Raw genomic sequence first — 18,684 nt, 5'->3', positions numbered from 1 at the left:
GCAGTTTCAGTGCAGCTTCAGAGGGCTCTACATGATCCTAGACAAGGAATAAGGGACTTATCTAGTGAAACGATCTGTCATTTTCCAAAAATAAAATAAAAATGTATATACTTTTTAACCACAAATGCTCATCTTGCACTAGCTCGACCTCACGCATTACGTAATCACACATGCGGGACAGAAGTATTGTGTTTAACATGAAACGCCGTTTACAATAAAAAAAGGTAAAACAACAATGTTGGATGATTCTGCAATTGGAGGAGTAAATGAGACCCTATCTTTTTGAACCGAAGTACACAGACGAAGAACTAACCGCACATGACTGATTACGTAATGTGTGAGGTCGCTGACACGCATTGTAGAGTTAGTGCAAGACGAGCATTTGTGGTTAAAAAGTATATATATATATATATATTTTTTTTTTAAATGACAGAACGTTTCAATAGATAAGACCCTTATTCCTCAGCTGGGATCGTGTAGAGCCCTTAAAGCAGCATTGAAACTGCGATTCAACCCATCAACCATTGTAGTCCACTATATGGAGAAAAGTCCTGGAATGTTTTCCTCAAAAACCTTAAAGGTCCCCTGAAATGCTTAGAAACACACAGCGTTACTCTATGTGTTGACGTCATTTTAACTGAAAAAGGAAGACAGGGCGGGACATATCAAGCAGCCCCGCCCCTTTTTAAAATAGCCAATAGCGTTTGTTTAAATCACAGCTTGGGCTAGAGCCGTTCAGAGCCGTTGAGCTCCGTAAACCCGCATTTGACAGGGTATGCCAGCCACAATCTCATCCATATTGCTATAAAATATAGCATTCTGTGTAGAATTCAAATAGCTCCGATACATTTTGTGGTCTGCGGCGCCTCGCGCATGTGATCCGCTCCGTGCTATCGTGTCTCTGGACCGGAGCAGAGGGTGGTTAGCATGACACAGCGTGAAACCAGACTTCTTTTATCCTCAATGGAAAGCATATTTACACTGTTTGAATCGTTCCCTGTCCCCTATATAGTGCACTGCGTGCCATTCACTGTACAGAAAATACAAATTCTGTGGACAAGTGACCGATTTCAGCCGCAGCTTCACTATTTTATAGTGTAGGGGGCGGGCGCTTCGGATTCTAGAGCGCATTTGATTGGACAGAAAGTTTGATGAGAAGCTGAAGTACGATGTGACGTCAAAAAAATCGTTGAGCCGTTTTGGCGGAAGTGACGAACTGCAAGCTTTGAATGCTTATTGTGATGAGAGGGGCGGGGCCGAGAGTCGTAGGAACGGAGCGAGGCCGGTGGAGGAAATGCTAATGAACCTTTAATATCCACAGAACCTTTCACGAAATGTTCCAGCTCAAAAAAGACTATTAAAATGTTTTTACACTAAAAATAAAGGATATAAACCCGCAATTCTGATAAATGAAGCCGCAAATTATGAGAAATAAAGTCTAAATTGCAAGATATAAGCTCGCAATTGCGAGAAAAAAAAGTCAGAATTGTGAGATAAAAAGTCACAATTGCTTTTAACTATTTTTTATTCAATTGGGGAAACCAGTTTCCTTCTTCATGAACCTTTAGTGTACATGCTTTCTCATTGAATAGCCTGTTTAACCCAGAAATACATCACATTATGGAAGTAAAAAACGCCATTTTTGATCATTTTGAACATTATTTGAACAAAATGAAATGAAACAGGTTGTGAGCAAGCACAGTCACTCTCAAGTGTGGCGGTTCAGAGTTTGCAAAACGAATGTTCAAGTGAGGACAACAAGTACATGGGTGAAGAATCTGAGCTTTGGAGAGGAGAAGAATTGAGAATTAACATAGAGTGATAGCAAGTTCTTTATCTCCACTGACAGAAACCCCAGGGAGTCCAAAAAGTATTCCTTCTTGCAGTATTTATCCTTGTCTGTTTTTTCTTTTGGCTTGATCCGATTAATCCTTCCCTCCCTTGATGTTTTTTTGAAACGCTCCCGAGTTGAAAAGCAGGTCACGATAAACATTGGGGCCGTACACTCATGGAGTACAGTGATGTCTACGCGCTTTGAAGTTTTTGACAGAATACCTCTGGCAATGCAGTCAGAAGCACACATTCGCCATACACACCGACAGACAGACGTGGCTTAATCATGATGAACTTTGGTGACCTTTTCTGTTTGGGCTGAAATCTCGCTTTTAAGACTCTTTCTACTTAGTAAATCTCTTTTCAAAGCAGATAAGGGTTAAAAAAGCCTGAGGGGTGAGAAGAGACTCCGTTGCTCTTTATCCGGCGGTGTTTACATACACTACATTAGGGCTGCACACTGTTTGGTTTGTCAGCACCTGTCAGAGCACTGCTCTCCTTGCATCCACATTTGCATTACAATGAATTTTAATGAATATTTACAGCCATTGTATGCTGACCTTGATTTTTACTCTTTGCGTAGATGGTTAAATAAATATGGTTGAAAGGAATAACCACCAAGGTGTTTTTCATGACCAGACTATGCAAGGTCTTGTAGGAGAGCAAGGTGATTAAAGCATTAACACGAACAAAATGTTTTCATTTACCGTAGTGGAACCTCACACGCTCAACTAAGTTATCATGAATGGGCGCCTTTCCACAGTAAGTGTCGAAAACAGTGTTGGAATTACATATTTCATAAATAAAAATTAAACATGAAATTATCATAAAATTGATAGAGAACTACTGGATTAGGTTTTAAGATTAGAAAAACAATATAATATAATATAATACAAAACTTGAAAATAATCTAAGTACATTAAAAATGCAACCACAAAAATAGGAATTTGGCTAAAATTTAAAAATTTTGAACAGACTGACTTAGACTGTTTACTTGATTCTTTTTTAAACAATAATAATATATATATATTTTAAAAAAATCATAAGACTGAAAGAGATGTACTATATCAGATTACTTCTAAGTTTAGTCAGTATAATATAATATAATATAATATAATATATAATATTGTTAAAACTTTGAAAAGATTTACTTGATTTATTATTTACTTATTATCTTTATTATTTAAAAAAAAGATAATAAAACACATTAAAATAAAAATATGATACAACTGCTAAAGATTAATCTGTAGAAAAAATTATATAAATCCCAATATAATATAATATAATATAGTGTAATGTAATGTAATATAATATAATATAATATCATGCTAATATGCATTTACATGTCCACAATTACACTGCTGAAATGCAATAAATATACAATAAATTTAAAACAATACATTTTTGTCCCAAATAACGTAAATCATTGAAAACAACAACAACAACAATAATAATAGGCATTTTAAAATAAACTTTTTGGCCAATGATTACAAGATGTACAGGTATGTGGTGTTATGCAAAAGATTATGTCTGATTATGACTCTAAAAATTACCAGAAATTGTGAATTTCCAAATTTAGAGTTGACAGGTCAAATATTTGACCATATCATTTTAAAGGCATAGTTCACCCAAAATGAAAATTCTCTCATCATATATTCACCCTCATGTTGTTCAAACTTTCTCTCTTCTGTGGAACACAAAAGCAGTGACATGAGTGTGAGTAAATAACGACAGGATTTTCATTTGGGCAAACTGTTTCTTTAAGAGACTCACAATGAGTATCCTTGAAAAACACACACGGAAGCACTCTTCATGCTCACAAACAGCTCAGAACTCTTACGGGAGCTAAACAACAGCTGCTAATGAGCTGGGAGGATTGTCTGAGTGATGAATGATTCTGTCAGTGAAATCATAGCTGAAAATGGGGCACTCCATCACAGGTCCTCCAAACACACATGCTGTAAACGGCCCCCTCTCCACTGAAGGGGTTACTGATTGCTCAGGGTCCGGACGCATCCAGCACACTCATGTCAGTGTGTCATTCGCCTGGCACTTGCTGTCCTGCTTTAGATTTGGACCAGCCACATGTACAGCGTACCATTTTAAAGATGCATGGAGGCCTGTACTGTTACTGTAATGATTGTTTCCTGTGAGAGCCATAAAACAGATGTTCCCATTCAGCCTCTAATATACAACGCAAACACTTCTGCTGTGTTGTTTTAACATGACATAATGGCTAAATCCCTAAAAGGCCTAACAAAAGTGCACTGTTATTAAGTCCAATAAGTCACAATTTCATAATGTAGTTTTTGACCCTATTAAACAGTTACTGTACATTTAAAACAACTTTAAAAGATTTAAATAACCTCTGTCATAATTGGATAACCAATCACAACCATAGTAGTAGTTGTTGAATAGGCATAACTATCTAAAGTGGGCGGTCATATGTTAATGAGCTCATGAATAATGTAGAGTGACCACCTGTCTTTTCAAGTGTTTTGAAGGTATTTTTTCCATTCATTTTCTCCTTAGAGATTTCATAAAAGTAATATTTATAGCTATATTTTACATTTAAAAAAGTTCAAGTATTAGAAAATTGGGGAAAGAACAAATAGGTACGAGACACACCTATAGAAATTATATGGAACATATTAAAAAGCAGTGGCATACTAAATATAATGAATATAGGTCTATAAACATTGATTATGATTATAAATGTCTTTCCTCTTGTTCCCTTCCAAAAATCTGCACTCAACTAAGCTGCATTTATTTAATCAAAAATGCTGTATTATTGTGAAATATTATTACAATTTAAAAGAACTGTTTTTGAATATATTTTAATGTGATATAATACATGATCGTTGTTGGGGAGTAACTAGTTACATGTAACGTAATTATGTAATTTAATTACAAAATAAATGTAACTGTAATCTGTTACAGTTACTGAGAAAAATGTGTGATTAAATTACAGTTGCTTATGAAAATGTTAACGATTAAAAAGGGGGGTTACATCTGAATATTTTCACACACGTACAGATATGACAGATTTTTTTCCCAAACTGCATCGACTGCTCTAAAATATGAGACAGTATTTGGGTTTATGTATATGCTTTATTTTTGAAGATTAACTGTAAGGTTAACCCGGGCCTGCTTTAGATGTTTTAAAATGATTAACAGTTGAAAACATTCATTAGAAATTTACAAAAGTAATCTAAAAGTAATCAAATGTATTTAGTTACATTCCTTTAATGAAGTAATTGAAACAGTTACACTACTTATTACATTTTAAATAGGGTAACTTGTAAACTATAACCTATTACATTTACAAAGTAACCTTCCCGACACTGTATATCATTTAATGTAATTTATTCCTGTAATAACAAAACTCAATCAACATCATTCCTCCAGTCTTCAGTGTCACACGATCCTTCAGAAATCATTCTAATATGCTAATAGAAATGTCTTATTTAATATCAGTTGAAAACAGTTGAGGTACTAAATATTTTGTAAAAATATATATATATATATATTTTTTTTATTACTAGTTTCTTTGATGAATAGAAAGTTCAAAAGGACAGGATTTATTTGAATTTTTTTTTTTTTATTAATTTTTTGTAACACTATAAATATATGTACTGTCACTTTAGATTAATTAACTCATCCCTGCTGAATAAAAGTATTTTTAAAAATATACACTAATTTTTGAATGGCACTGTGCATATACATGCAAAAACATATTTTAAATGTTTAGAATAAAGTTAATTCATTACATCTCATACCTACGGCAAGAAATGCTCCTCTGAGGCACATCAGCTCATGCTCGTGTCAAGACTGAAATCCTTGAACCCACTGAATGTTATCATTAAAAATCAATTCTCTCTGGAGCATTTACCATGAAGCAGATTTCTGAAAGACACGTTTTTGCAGCCGAGTTATCTTCTAGATGGACTGAAGAGGAAGCTGCATTGCGATGCACATTGTCTTTTAACCATATATAAAGGCAAAGATTTTCCACAGGTTGTGCACCTGCTGTATTATTTCTTTCAGATCATAAAGCATAAGCTTCTGCCATTTTTTGTTTCATGACAGCACTTTTAGGGGTGACATTATTCAAGGTTATTGACATTTGGAGTCAGCCAATCCGTCCCCAGGCAAAAATCCCAGCAGCAGCAGCAGCGATACGGAGCATGACTGGCACCGTCCCGATCCCGAAGCCGTGCGGCCACGATAAGACCTAACGCTGACTGGCCCTCAAACCACAAGGGAACGAGTCTCAAGATCGAACAACCAGAGGCTAAAAATAAATAAAGAAATAAATAAATAAGGGCGGATAAGAAGGGGAGAAGATGAATTGCTCTCAAACATTTGGGCCTTCAAGCTTCGGCTTTGACTATCAAAATGCCAATTCATGCATGAAATTCAAGCAGAACCAAGAGCACAATACAGACATGACCTTTTGATAGTCATTAAATAGACAGGTCTTTGATTTCAAACAGCGTGGATCGTATTTTGCATTACAATACAAGGATTTACCTGCATATTAGACTTCAGTCATAATAACGTCTGCGATTTTGCTAAATATCAACTCTGTGGATTTAAAGGCACAGTGCACCCAAAAATGAACATTTTGTCATTCACCCTAGTGTCATTCCGACCACATATTATTTTAATAGAAGTATGTTTTAATCAAAACAACACAGAGAACCGCTTGAAAAACACCCAACTCTGGTTTCTCTCTCTCATTTACTATCAAAAGACAATTCTCATCTCTTGAGTGGACCTCTGGGCCGGGCTCTGCAACATTCAAATACACTTCAAACAATATTTATGATTTATGCATTAAAATTTGCATATACATTTGGATTAGACAGTTTTAACACAAACTAATATTGTGATGCATATTTGTCAGTCATACATAAATGAAATGGGTACAATTTCTGTAATAGTACTAATAATCTGAATTTACACAATAACCACTTATCATCAATAAATCACATTTCTATAACTCTCATACATTTTAACTAATTGAATATTGCTTATTCCATAGCTAGCCATATTTGAACTATGTGCATATATTTTAACTAAATAAATGTAAGTGTTTTCACAATTAAACATTTTTTTACATTTCATTTAATTATTTTTTTTTAATTAACCAAATGCATTTTGGAAATATTTTGACTATTTAAAATATTAACATTTCCAAAATGCATTTGGATTAGTCAAATAGTTGCAAATGTTTCTTATCCGTTTCATTTATGTATGACTGAAAAAAATGGTATAGAAACAATTTTATACTTAGAAATTGTTAGTGAATTTCACAAATGATTACAGAAAATGAATTAAACGTGACAAACTAAATTAGAAAGAGCAGAAATCTTTGTTTTATTTATAACTTAATTTTTTTTACAGTATATACATCACATTAATTTTATTGGTTTATGTTAAAATGGCATAATCCAAATAGAAAGAAATTTGATATGCGATTCATATACATAAATCTTAATTTTTTGTGTATATGTACGTGTATAAAAAAGGAAATAATGAGGGATTGGGGTAATATAGGGCTAAAAGAGGACAAACTTTCATTGAACTGTTCCTTTAATTGATCCCAAGGCTATAAGAAGAAGAAGTGCATGAGTTATAAAGTCCACAAACACAACCCCCTATGCACAAAATAACCATATACCTTTGACACACAAGCATATCTTAATTTGTGAAAATGGCTTGTGCTGGCCTGAAGAAAGCAGCCTAATTCGAAACCGGCCATGTGTAAAAATGTCTGTTTATCCCAGAGGGAGACTTTTAATGGATATATAAGAGGGCCGTAAGGAGTTAATTGTTTGTGGCTCGCAATCTGATATTAACTACACTGTGTGGCATAGAGCACGAGGGCAGAGGTGTCTATTATCTAGTTTACTCTCAAATACTTGCATTAATATACATATACATATAGATATATGTGTGTGCGGGTCTGTGTGGACGTGCATCCAATTTTGCTTCTGTTTTCTATTTTGGCCCTTAATCTTATTGTCTGTAGTTGTGGTTAGGCTGTGTCCTCCAAAGATCTCATCTTAAACTTTCCAAGCGCAGGAGGGTAATTGCTATCAGATCAATTTACTCAAGAAAAGTGGTGCCTGTTTCTAAATGCTTGATAGATGGAGACCAACTTGTCTAAATTGGGGGCGACCTTGAAGAGTCATTAACAGTAGATGGAGAAATGCAGCCGGTGACTTTATTGACTTGGATAATCCTCGTGATTGCGCATTGCGATAGACTCGACTGCCCGTGATATGGAAAAAGACATGAATAAATGATTAAACAGAATTCAAATGATTTGTTAGAACTTCCTTTGAAATGTATGTCTGAACATTTAACGTCCTTCCTGCTGGCTAAAGAAAAAAAAAACCTGGATGAGCTAAAAAGACTAGTAAAAGGCATGCTTTCGTTTGCTTTATGCTAGTTTTGACTGGTCAAGTTGGGCTAATGGAAACAAAATCCATCTTAAAGGAACAGTTCACTCAAAAATGAAAATGGCCATCCAAGAGGTAGAGAAGTTGTACTCTCACATCAAAATCTACCAACATATCTATGCATATTTCTCTCCTGTTACCAACATTAGTTTCTTACGAACACACAACTTTTCACTTCACAAGACGTTAATTGATGGACTGGAGTCTTGTGGATTATAGTGATTTTTTTTATCAGCTGTTTGGACTCTCATTCTGACGGCACCCATTCACTGCAGAGGATCCATTGGTGAGCAAATTATGCAATGAATGAAGTCATCTACATCCTGGATGGCATGAGACAGAGTACATTTTCAAGCAATTTTCTACTCCTTTAAAGCAAAACACCCCAGGTGAATAAAGTGTTTTTTTTTTACTAATAGAAATTACCATTCTTCCCCAGTTGATTGATTGCAATAAGATTGTTTTATATTACAAGGTATCTAATCTGAACATTAGATAAAGCCAGGTTCAAAAGTCTTCTTTTATTTTGTTACCATACTAGAGTTAAAGGTTTTTACAGAAAGGATTGGTAATAGTTTTTATCATTCCATAAATCAGAAAATACTGTCAACAGACAGAAAAATAAAATAATGGTGTAAAATTGAGTATAAAAGCAGGCAGCTGATGCATGAACAAGCCCCTCTGTAAAAACTGTAAAGTCTGATGGATGTAAGTGCTACTGAAGTGGAGATTTATGACTCATTTTGAGAAAATTGCTTTTGCAAATGCAAATACATAAAGTGCAACAAAATAAACAATTAAAAGTCTAGTTTGCACGTTTTCATTTAGTCTGAAAAAACATGCAGTGAAAAGCCAGCCTAATATCTCAAAATTGACCAGTGCATCGAAAAACGGGTTCCAGTAAACCTGCTGTAAACTGCTTAAACCAGCCTAAGGTGGTTTGCAGATCTTATCTGATTTTAGCTAGTCTAGCTGATCTCCCAGTCTGCTCCAAACCCCTGTAAAACCATTAAAGGGATAGTTCAACCCAAAATGAAATTTCTGTCATCATTTGCTTACCCTCATGTTGTTCCAAACCTCTATGAGTTGAACACAAAAGAAGATATTTTGAAGAATGTTGGTAACCAAAAAGTTGCTATAGCCATAAATCTTTTTCCATACTATGAAAGTCAATGGCTACCACCAACTGTTTGGTTACCAAAATAGCTTCTTGTGTGTTAAACAGAAGAAAGAAACTTGTATAGAATTTTCACCCTCACTAACGAGATGCATGAGAAACTCTCACTAACGAGATGCATCTGCACGCGCTGTACGATCCTTGACAGTCGACTCCCAGCAGGGAAGCCCTGTACCTCGGACCACTGCTTCTGTCCGGTGGCTACATCGCACACTTGCTGTAGCGTAAAGCTAATGAAGTCATTTAATCTACCTGAACGCTCCCACAGGGGCGTCCCACTTTAATTATGTTCTTAAACGTCTCTCACATGCACTAATAGGCAGAAATGAAACATGGCACCACGTTAACAAATCCTGGTGGAAGAAGGGACCTCAGCACAGATATTAAAAACTTCATGGGCTGGCATTAATTTTAGCAGCTACGGAGGTGTGTAAGCTATGTAGCAAAGCAAGTCCATGATTAGATGCCGCCCCAGTTGGCACAGAGCGTAAAGAGCATTTATCTCCATTTCTGGTGCAATAGGCTTAGCAAAACTAGTCACTCAGTTTATTTAAATGGCCTTTATTATATCTTGCCATAATATTCGATTTTTTTTTCTTCGTATTAGAAGAGAAAGAATTATCATTTATTTTCATTAAATATGCACAGTGGGGTCCAAAAGTCGAAATATTTAGCATTTATTTCTAATTTAATATTTTTTTTTATACAAAATACAAAATGTTCATAACAGATTATGGGCCAGATTTACTAAACAGGGCAAATTAGCATTAGAGCGCAATTCTGCAGGTGATTTTCTAACAATGTGCACATTAAAGAACACAGTCGCAGCTAGATAATTTCCATAATGACCAGCTCAAGCGCAGGGAAAATTATTGCCTGCTTTAAAGGGATCATATGATGCGATTTCAATTTTTCCTTTCTCTTTGGAGTGTTTCAAGCTCTTGGTGCATAAAGAAGATCTAAAGACTAAAGTCTCAAATCCAAAGAGATATTCTTTATAAAATTTAAGAGTCAGCCACGCCTACCTAAAACAGCTCATTCTAACACGCCCCCACATGTCTACGTCACTATGTGGGAAGATTTGCATAACGCTGCCCAAATGTTCACGCAAAGAAAGAAGATGTAACTTTTATTCTCGCTGTAGTATTGTTGTTGCCGCCACCGCCATGTCGTGAAGGCGCTGTGTGTTTCGTTGTGAAAGCGAAACTACTTTGTTCGGTCTTCCAAAAGAGGACGATATCCGCTTCGTCATGCCTGGAGCTGATCCGTGCTGGTCGCTGAGGAAATACATCAACTTAGTGCTGTGGATCGCCGGATCGGCTTTCAATGTGGATGAAGTGGAGTCCAGCCCAGGGTCGTCACATGTGGTTGCCGCAAGCCCACCGGACGCTCCTTCGTCGAATCCGCCGGCCGCGCCATTCTCAAGCCCGTCCGCCTCTGCTCACTCAAGCCGGCCTCCGCTCCCTCTAGGCCTCCGCTCACTCTAGGCCTCCAGCCTCCACTCACTCAAGTGTGTGACGCTGTTTCGTTGTGAAAGCGAAACTACTTTGTTTGGCCTTCCAAAAGAGGACACGACTAGAAATCAGTGGTTAAGTTGTATTTACAACACTGTTCCAGAACAGTTTAACCCAAATATTCAGATGTGTCCAGCGCATTTTATGGAGGACTGTTTCCTGATCCTGGTAGAGGGCATCATCACAATATGGTAAGGGCGTAACATTTCCGTCACACGCTTGAGGTATTCGGCCAATCACAACGCACTGGATAGCTGGCCAATCAGAGCACACCTCGCTTTTCAGACCAATGAGCGTTTCAGAAAGGCGGGGCATAGAGGAGAAACAATAGTGAGTGAGTGACGTGACATGTGGTCAAGTATGGTTACCCATACTCGGAATTAGTGCTCTGCATTTAACCCATCCTAAGTGCACACACACAGCAGTGAACACACACACACCGTGAACACACACCCGGAGCAGCGGGCAGCCATTTATGCTGCAGCGCCCGGGGAGCAGTTGGGGGTTCGTGCCTTGCTCAAGGGCACCTCAGTCGTGGTATTGAAGGTGGAAGAGAGTGCCCCCCCACCTACAATTCCTGCCGGACCTGAGACTCGAACTCGCAACCTTTGAGTTACGAGTCCGACTCTCTAACCATTAGGCCACGGTTGTACAGTATGTGGAAAATAATGTGTGTTTTTTAACTTTAAACCGCATAAACACATTTCATTACACCAAATACACGAAATAATGTTCTTTTTAGCAACATCATATGACCCCTTTAAGACATGCTTTTTTGGGTGTTAAATAATGGCACAAACACCAGTAATTTGACGAGCGCTAACCTTAGTAGGTCGCGTCGCGTGATTCATTTGAAGACTCTCCTCCCATACATTTTGCGTCTGAAAGGGAAGATCCTACAAATGCATATTCAATAAGGTCAGGCGCAAAAATAACTATGTCCACGCCTTTTCAGCGCTAATTCGTCACTGCGCATCTTTAGTAAATCCTGTCAGTAATATTTTAACGCCAAAAGGTTTGTGCTAGCACAAGCTGATAGTAAATCTGGAACTATATATTTTTAAATTAAATTTTTTTTTTTATTTGATTATATTAAATATCTAATTCTAATATAATTACATTTGCAAATTATATTTTCTTAAATGTTTACTTTGTTTTCAGGTTAAAAATAGCCTACTGTATATTTTTAATGTGGTCAGACTCCCATAAATATGCTGTATTATATATATACATATACATATATACAGTATATATATATACTGTATACCAAGTACATATACCAAGAGATTGTAAGAATGCAAAAGATGAAAAACACTGACTTTCAGTGTTTGCAAGTCAAATTTTTTCACATTTTGTATTTGATGGGAATAACATATTAAAAGTTTGTTGTTCAACAGGTGTTCATGTTGGTATTGTGCATCAGTCAGCGTACGGCAAAAATCCAACAGCATTTTATTTAGGAAATATTGTGCAGTCACATCAAATGAGACAAACACATCTCTGTTAATGAGCATTAAATGGCTGCTGATTGTTTGATTGAATTGCTGTCACCTATCTAAGCGTGTCTAATTGAAGCGCCGAGTGAGGCGTTTACAGTGCCTCTGACAAAAAGAAGTCATCTGAATGAGAAACTCTGATGTTTTGTGTGTGGCAATTACCAGAGAAAAGCCGAGCGAGCTTTTCTTGTTCTCTAGTCTTTACACAGACTTGATCTATCTTACGAAGTTGCTGTGAAGCTGCGGCTTTGTGGATTTTTATCACACGGCCCGTTTGTTGCGTGAGAACAATGGCAATGCAAATAGGCTGATAAGACATTCGGTTTTTGGTTGCAAACGGGGAGGCAGGCCTGTTTTTCACATCTGCAGAGTTTGGTTTAAATTAACTGCAAAAAAGAGGGTGCGAGAAAGAAAATCACAATCTAAAAATCAGATTATATAACGTGTTTAATAATTTCCCCTCATTATCAACACCACACTGTCATTCACATCCCTCCAGTGTCATTACATTGGCAAACACATGAATTTGAATCTACAGAGCCCCCATAAATTATAATACGTTATATGGACGGCAGCTGCATGGAATAAATGAGCATAGCTTTTGTTTGCCAACTGTTTCTGATACAAGTGCGAATATTGATGGTTGGGGAGGGGGGCCGAGATTTTGAGGGACACGGTGTAGCTCAGTCTTGCTGAGATAAAATTAATTCCTTTATCAGGAAAAAGCCCTTTCCTCCGCCTTTCTCCAGCACTATTCCTTCGTCCGCCCGCCTGCGTGGTGGTCTGACAGATTAAACACCGTCCCCACAATGGCATAGTTGCATGCGGGGCTTTAATATTGTCCACTGGAGCCCCCTGTTTCCTCATTTAATCCCTGTGTAATATGTTGGCCAGAAAACCCTCATGCTGTACACAATGCACGCCCAGCTAAGACATAAAAAAGGCTAATTAGTTGCCCACCCTACCACTCCGCCCCCTCTCGCAAATCCTCATTCTTTCCATTTACAGCCGCAGTATCTGGTTTTGTTATCAGGGCCACCAATGTGTTGTTGGCTGCTATTGTTTTGCTTTATTTGACATATAATGTGACTCAAATGAAACAGTAAATTACTACTTGAGTGTTGGATTTTAACTACGAGCCGGCAGACATATAGACACGTTCTGGGTTCAATATAAGTTCTGTGGCATGCTGCCGATTGCCACTATCTGGACTCTACTGTCAGTAAAAAATGTTTAACACAATGCTTTCACAAAGACAATAAGCAGTGTAATGCAATCAATGTAAAATGACACATGCAAAAATTGCAGAACGAGACTGTTTAGTAGTTTTTAGATAACTAGTTATCTAGTTATTAGTTAAGTGGATAACAAAGTTCATCCATATAAACTTTTCCCCCTTTTTCAATAAAGGAAAAATGTATGTACACTACAGTTCAAACTTTTTGAATGAAGTTACAAAAATGGTCTTATGCTCACCATTTATGCATTTTTATGCATAATTATGCATAAAAATAATACAGTAAAAACTGTAATTTTGTGAAATATTATTTACAGTTTCAAATAACTTTTCTATTTTAATATATTTTAAAGTGTAATTTATTCCTGCGACACAAAGCTGAATTTTCAGCATCATTACTATAGTCTTAGCTAACCAGTCTTAGCTATAAACTTTTTTTTTTAATAAAAATACAATTTTTATACAAATTTTCTTTAGTGAATGAGCTACAACTACTAATAAACACATAGCTCAACATTTGCATTAAACCTGAAATATTCCTTCAAGAACGTGTCTAAATGGCTTGCATCATGAAAATCCTTGAGCAGTATCCTTGTTTTCTCAGGTTCTGTAAATGTACCTCTGTTCTCAGCCTAATAAAATATATATAAATATAAATCTGACACCTTAGCAAAGGTCTTTTTTAATGTTGTGACAACAAATCTCCCTGTTAATACATTTATACCGCTATTATACTGTATGAGCACAGATGGTGTCCTCCTCAACTCCTTACAAAATATGTAAACAAAAAACTTAAACATTAATATCCCCTTCCCTCAATTTCAGAAAGTTATATCAAACACTAGCGCCACATAAAACTGATCTGTGAGATGTGCGTAACAGTGAATGGAGGCCTAAAACAACACAGATGACACATGCAAATAAATAATTTTACAGTATGTGCAAAGCCAGTTCATCGCATCTCTCAAATAGCATCATATTGTCACCTGGTTGTCAAGTCTATGAGATCAAACATACAGCTGGAGGTCTATTAAGTGTTTATGTGACATAATTGAATCTGTGTGCTTAGTAAATCCATAAACTGATTGGCTGCTTTCAGACGTATGATCTAATGCAATACATATTAAAACTCTACAGCTCTCTTTATTTCCTTTTCATTCAATTGTACGCTGTCAGAAAATAAATATCATTATCTAACAGTGACAGACTAAAGCGTTCTGAAATTCCCTTATGCCAGCGGGCTGCCGATGTGACGCCTCATGAAAGCCAGCGAGATGCCTAACAATCACTAGCACACACTAGATTGTATGGAGGAGTTTATAATTATAATCTGTGAGAGCAAGAAAAGTGGAAATTGGTGGCTTGGATTGTGAAAAGCTGGCCTCTTCAACAATATACAGTAGCTTTTGATTGGCTTTGAAATCATCTAATGTCAGGAAATGTTACGAAGTCAGACTTGTAAGCTTTTTACAAAACTCAACGACGAACAAAAGACTTCAATAAACAACTCTGAACTCTGAGCCCTTCGGAATAAAGAAACGCTATTTCGTCTTGGGCAACGTACGGCATTCTTGTCAAGCTTCGATTTGTGCCCTCGCAATGTCTTCAGCGTATTGTTAATGCTAGACAAGACATGCGTGCCAAAGATGTATTATGTTATGTATATATTGTAATGTCCAATACTACTTGTTTTATTCAAAATGACTTAAGTAATGCTGGGTAACCATCAGTGCCATAATACGTATATTACAGTGCTTGTTTTAGGTTAACAACAAAGTATCACTTATTCTTTGATGAATAGAAAGTTCAAAAGAACAGAGTTGAGTTGAAATTGAAATGCACACACACACACACACACACATATACTATATTAGTGTTATTTTAGTATCACTGACATACTATTATAGCTTTTGCTAATATTTTTTAATCATATATATTATATATAATACTTTACTATTTTAATGTTAAACACATCATAAAAAATAAATATTATTAATATTTTTAAATGTTGAAATATTTTATTGTCTCATCCTCTTTACAGCACCACAGCGAAAAAAAAGAAAGATTATAAGTAAATACATTTATATTTCTGCTTTGATACTAATTTCAGTTTAAGTAATTCTGTCATGTGTTTTTGTCATTTTTATTAATTGTTTTAAAATATGTCTATACAATTTTTATTTCAGTTTTAGTTTGAGATATTTTAGGTGAAGCAATTAAAAATGAAATTAATACTTCATTTATATTCATATTAGTGCTGTCAAACGATTAATCGCGATTAATCGCATCCAAAATAAAAGTTTTTGTTTACATGATATATGTATGTGTGCTGTGTATATTTATTATGTACATATAAACACACACACACATGCATGTATATATTTATTTTAAAATAGGTTATGTTTATATATTAAATATATTTATTTATAATATAATTTATATGAATATAAATATAGACATGTAAATATTTTTTTAAATATACACTGTATGTGTGTGTGTTTATATATACATAATAAATATACACAGAACACATACATATATTATGCAAACAAAAACTTCTCTATTTTGTATGCGATTAATCGCGATTAATCGTTTGACAGCACTAATTCATATATTTAGCAAGGACACATTAAATTAGCCAAAATAGTGGAAGTAAAGACATTTAAAATGTTACAAAGATATTTATATTTAAAATTGATGCTGTTTTTCTAACATATTCAGGGATGGGCAGTATTTCAAATACATGCATTTCAAATAGGCTACATATGTGAAATACGAAATACTATTTTGTATTTTAAAGCCTTTGAAAAAAAATCTGGCCAACGCTGCTGAAAGTCCCCAATAATCACATATGATCTCTGACACACATAACTCGGGTACAAACAAGAACAGGAATAAGAATAGGAAATACAGGCTTTTCAATCCCCGACTGTAAATATGACCTGAGACCTCTGGAGCCCGCAGTATTTTCTGATTGTTAACCCCAGCACAGCATCATCATGGCCCTCCAAACACAATTGTTTTGCATAGAAGCCTGTTTACAAGCGCTCATGAATAAGTTAGCCCACAGCGGCAACCGAACATGTGGGGAAGACACTCTCCCTTGAATCTAAGTAGGTTAAATCAAGTTGCCAAATGGAGTGGATTTGACAAGGCTCCTGCTACCCCAATGAGCATGAACTATCTCATCTCCTCTGAAATGGATATTTTCCCTACATTTTCATGCTGGACCGGAAGGCCCGGGAGCAACGGCTGCCACTGGAAACCCAAAATGAAGCTGACAGGAGTGAGACGTGAAGCTAGCGCTCTGTTTTGATCAACACTTAAAGCCCATCGCTCAACTTTCGGTCAAAGAAAACGGGAAGCCTTTTGACATTTTCTATTGCGACGACATGCAATCCTTCCACGGTGGTCTGCGCCCAAGGCTTTGAGAGTGAAAAACTGTTTTTTTTTTGCAGTGTCCAAGAGCAGCCCAGTTTGCTGTGCCGGGTTTGTCCCTGAGATGTGCGTGACTAGAGGAGGCCGCGTTCGCCGAGAGAATTAGCACAGCGACCCAGTTTAGACACCGAAAGCCTGACTCTGCGGCTCAGACACTTAACCTTTACTGACACGTGCAGACAGCGGCAGCACTTTAGAAAGGAGGCAGAGGAGAAGGAAATGGATTGCTGTGAGTGCTATTAGCCACAGATCGAGCAGAAAATTACCTGACAAACTATGAGTTTGTGACGGTTTGAGTAATATGGTCAAAACAGAATGCCGAGGTACTGGCAACATGAGGGAAATTGAATTAATAACAATTCCACAGCATTTAGTCATGTGTCCTCTAAAATATACAGTGGCTGCTCATTCCAGTGCAATGAGAACTGCAAGAATGAGCTGGTAAATAGAACTGAGAAACTAGATGGAGAAATGCCTTTTAAAAATCGTATAAATTGGGACCAAAATTTTTTGCATTTTTGATGTAATAGTTTTGGCTATAATATAATATAATATAATATAATATAATATTATATTATATTACATGGCATCATCTTTGTTACTTTAAAAAATTATGTTTATTATTTTGAACCTGATGCATTATATTATATTATATTATATTATAGTCAAAACTATTACATCAAAAATGCATTATATAATATATTATATATAATACTTTACCATTCTAATAATAAACATATCATAAAAAATTATATTATTAACATTTTAAATTGTGTATTATCTTCTTTACAGCAGCACAGCAAAAAAAAAACAACAACAAAAAATGTGAAATGTGAAAGAAAAAAATATATACTCACGTACATACATATATACATAAATGTAATACTTTATTATTTATTTTATTATTAAACACTAAATATTGTTGATATTTTTAAAAGTGTCTCTAAAACCATCTTCTATACAGTAATTTCATTTTTAATTACTTCACTTAAAATAACTGAAACTGTATACACATATTTTAAAGAGAAATTGTAAAGAAATTGTAATAATTAATTTTTAATAATTTTATATGTAAACACTTTTTTAATCTGCAAATAAATAATATACATATATATTATTGCTGTCAAACGATTAATCGTAATGTGTACTGTGTATATTTATTATGTATATATAAATACACACATAAATACACACAGATACTGTATATATATTGAAAATATTTACATGTATATAGTATATTTATATATTCCTATTCTTAGATTTTATATTATGCATAAATATATTTAATATATAAACATATTTTTCTTAAATATATACATGCATGTGTGTGTATTTATATACATAATAAATATACACAATAAGTATACACACATTATGTAAACAAAAACTTTTATTTTGGATGTGATTAATCACGATTAATCACTTGACAGCACTTATATATAAATAAATATATATATATATATATATATATATATATATATGTGTGTGTGTGTGTATATATATATATATATATATATAT

General features: G+C 35.3%; 1 protein-coding gene across 2 annotated transcripts in view; it reads right to left on the bottom strand.

Moving 5' to 3' along the window:
- The window catches only part of LOC107565732 (ephrin type-A receptor 8-like), a 96,530-nt gene that overhangs the window by 25,518 nt on the left and 52,328 nt on the right, over positions 1–18,684 (bottom strand). The window lies entirely within an intron of this gene.

The sequence above is a fragment of the Sinocyclocheilus grahami genome, unplaced genomic scaffold (assembly GCF_001515645.1).
Source record: "Sinocyclocheilus grahami isolate Dianchi unplaced genomic scaffold, SAMN03320097.WGS_v1.1 scaffold1021.1, whole genome shotgun sequence".
NCBI lineage: Eukaryota > Metazoa > Chordata > Actinopteri > Cypriniformes > Cyprinidae > Sinocyclocheilus > Sinocyclocheilus grahami.
The sequence above is the reverse complement of the archived record's forward strand: the minus strand, read 5'-3'. Positions and strand labels throughout refer to the sequence as shown.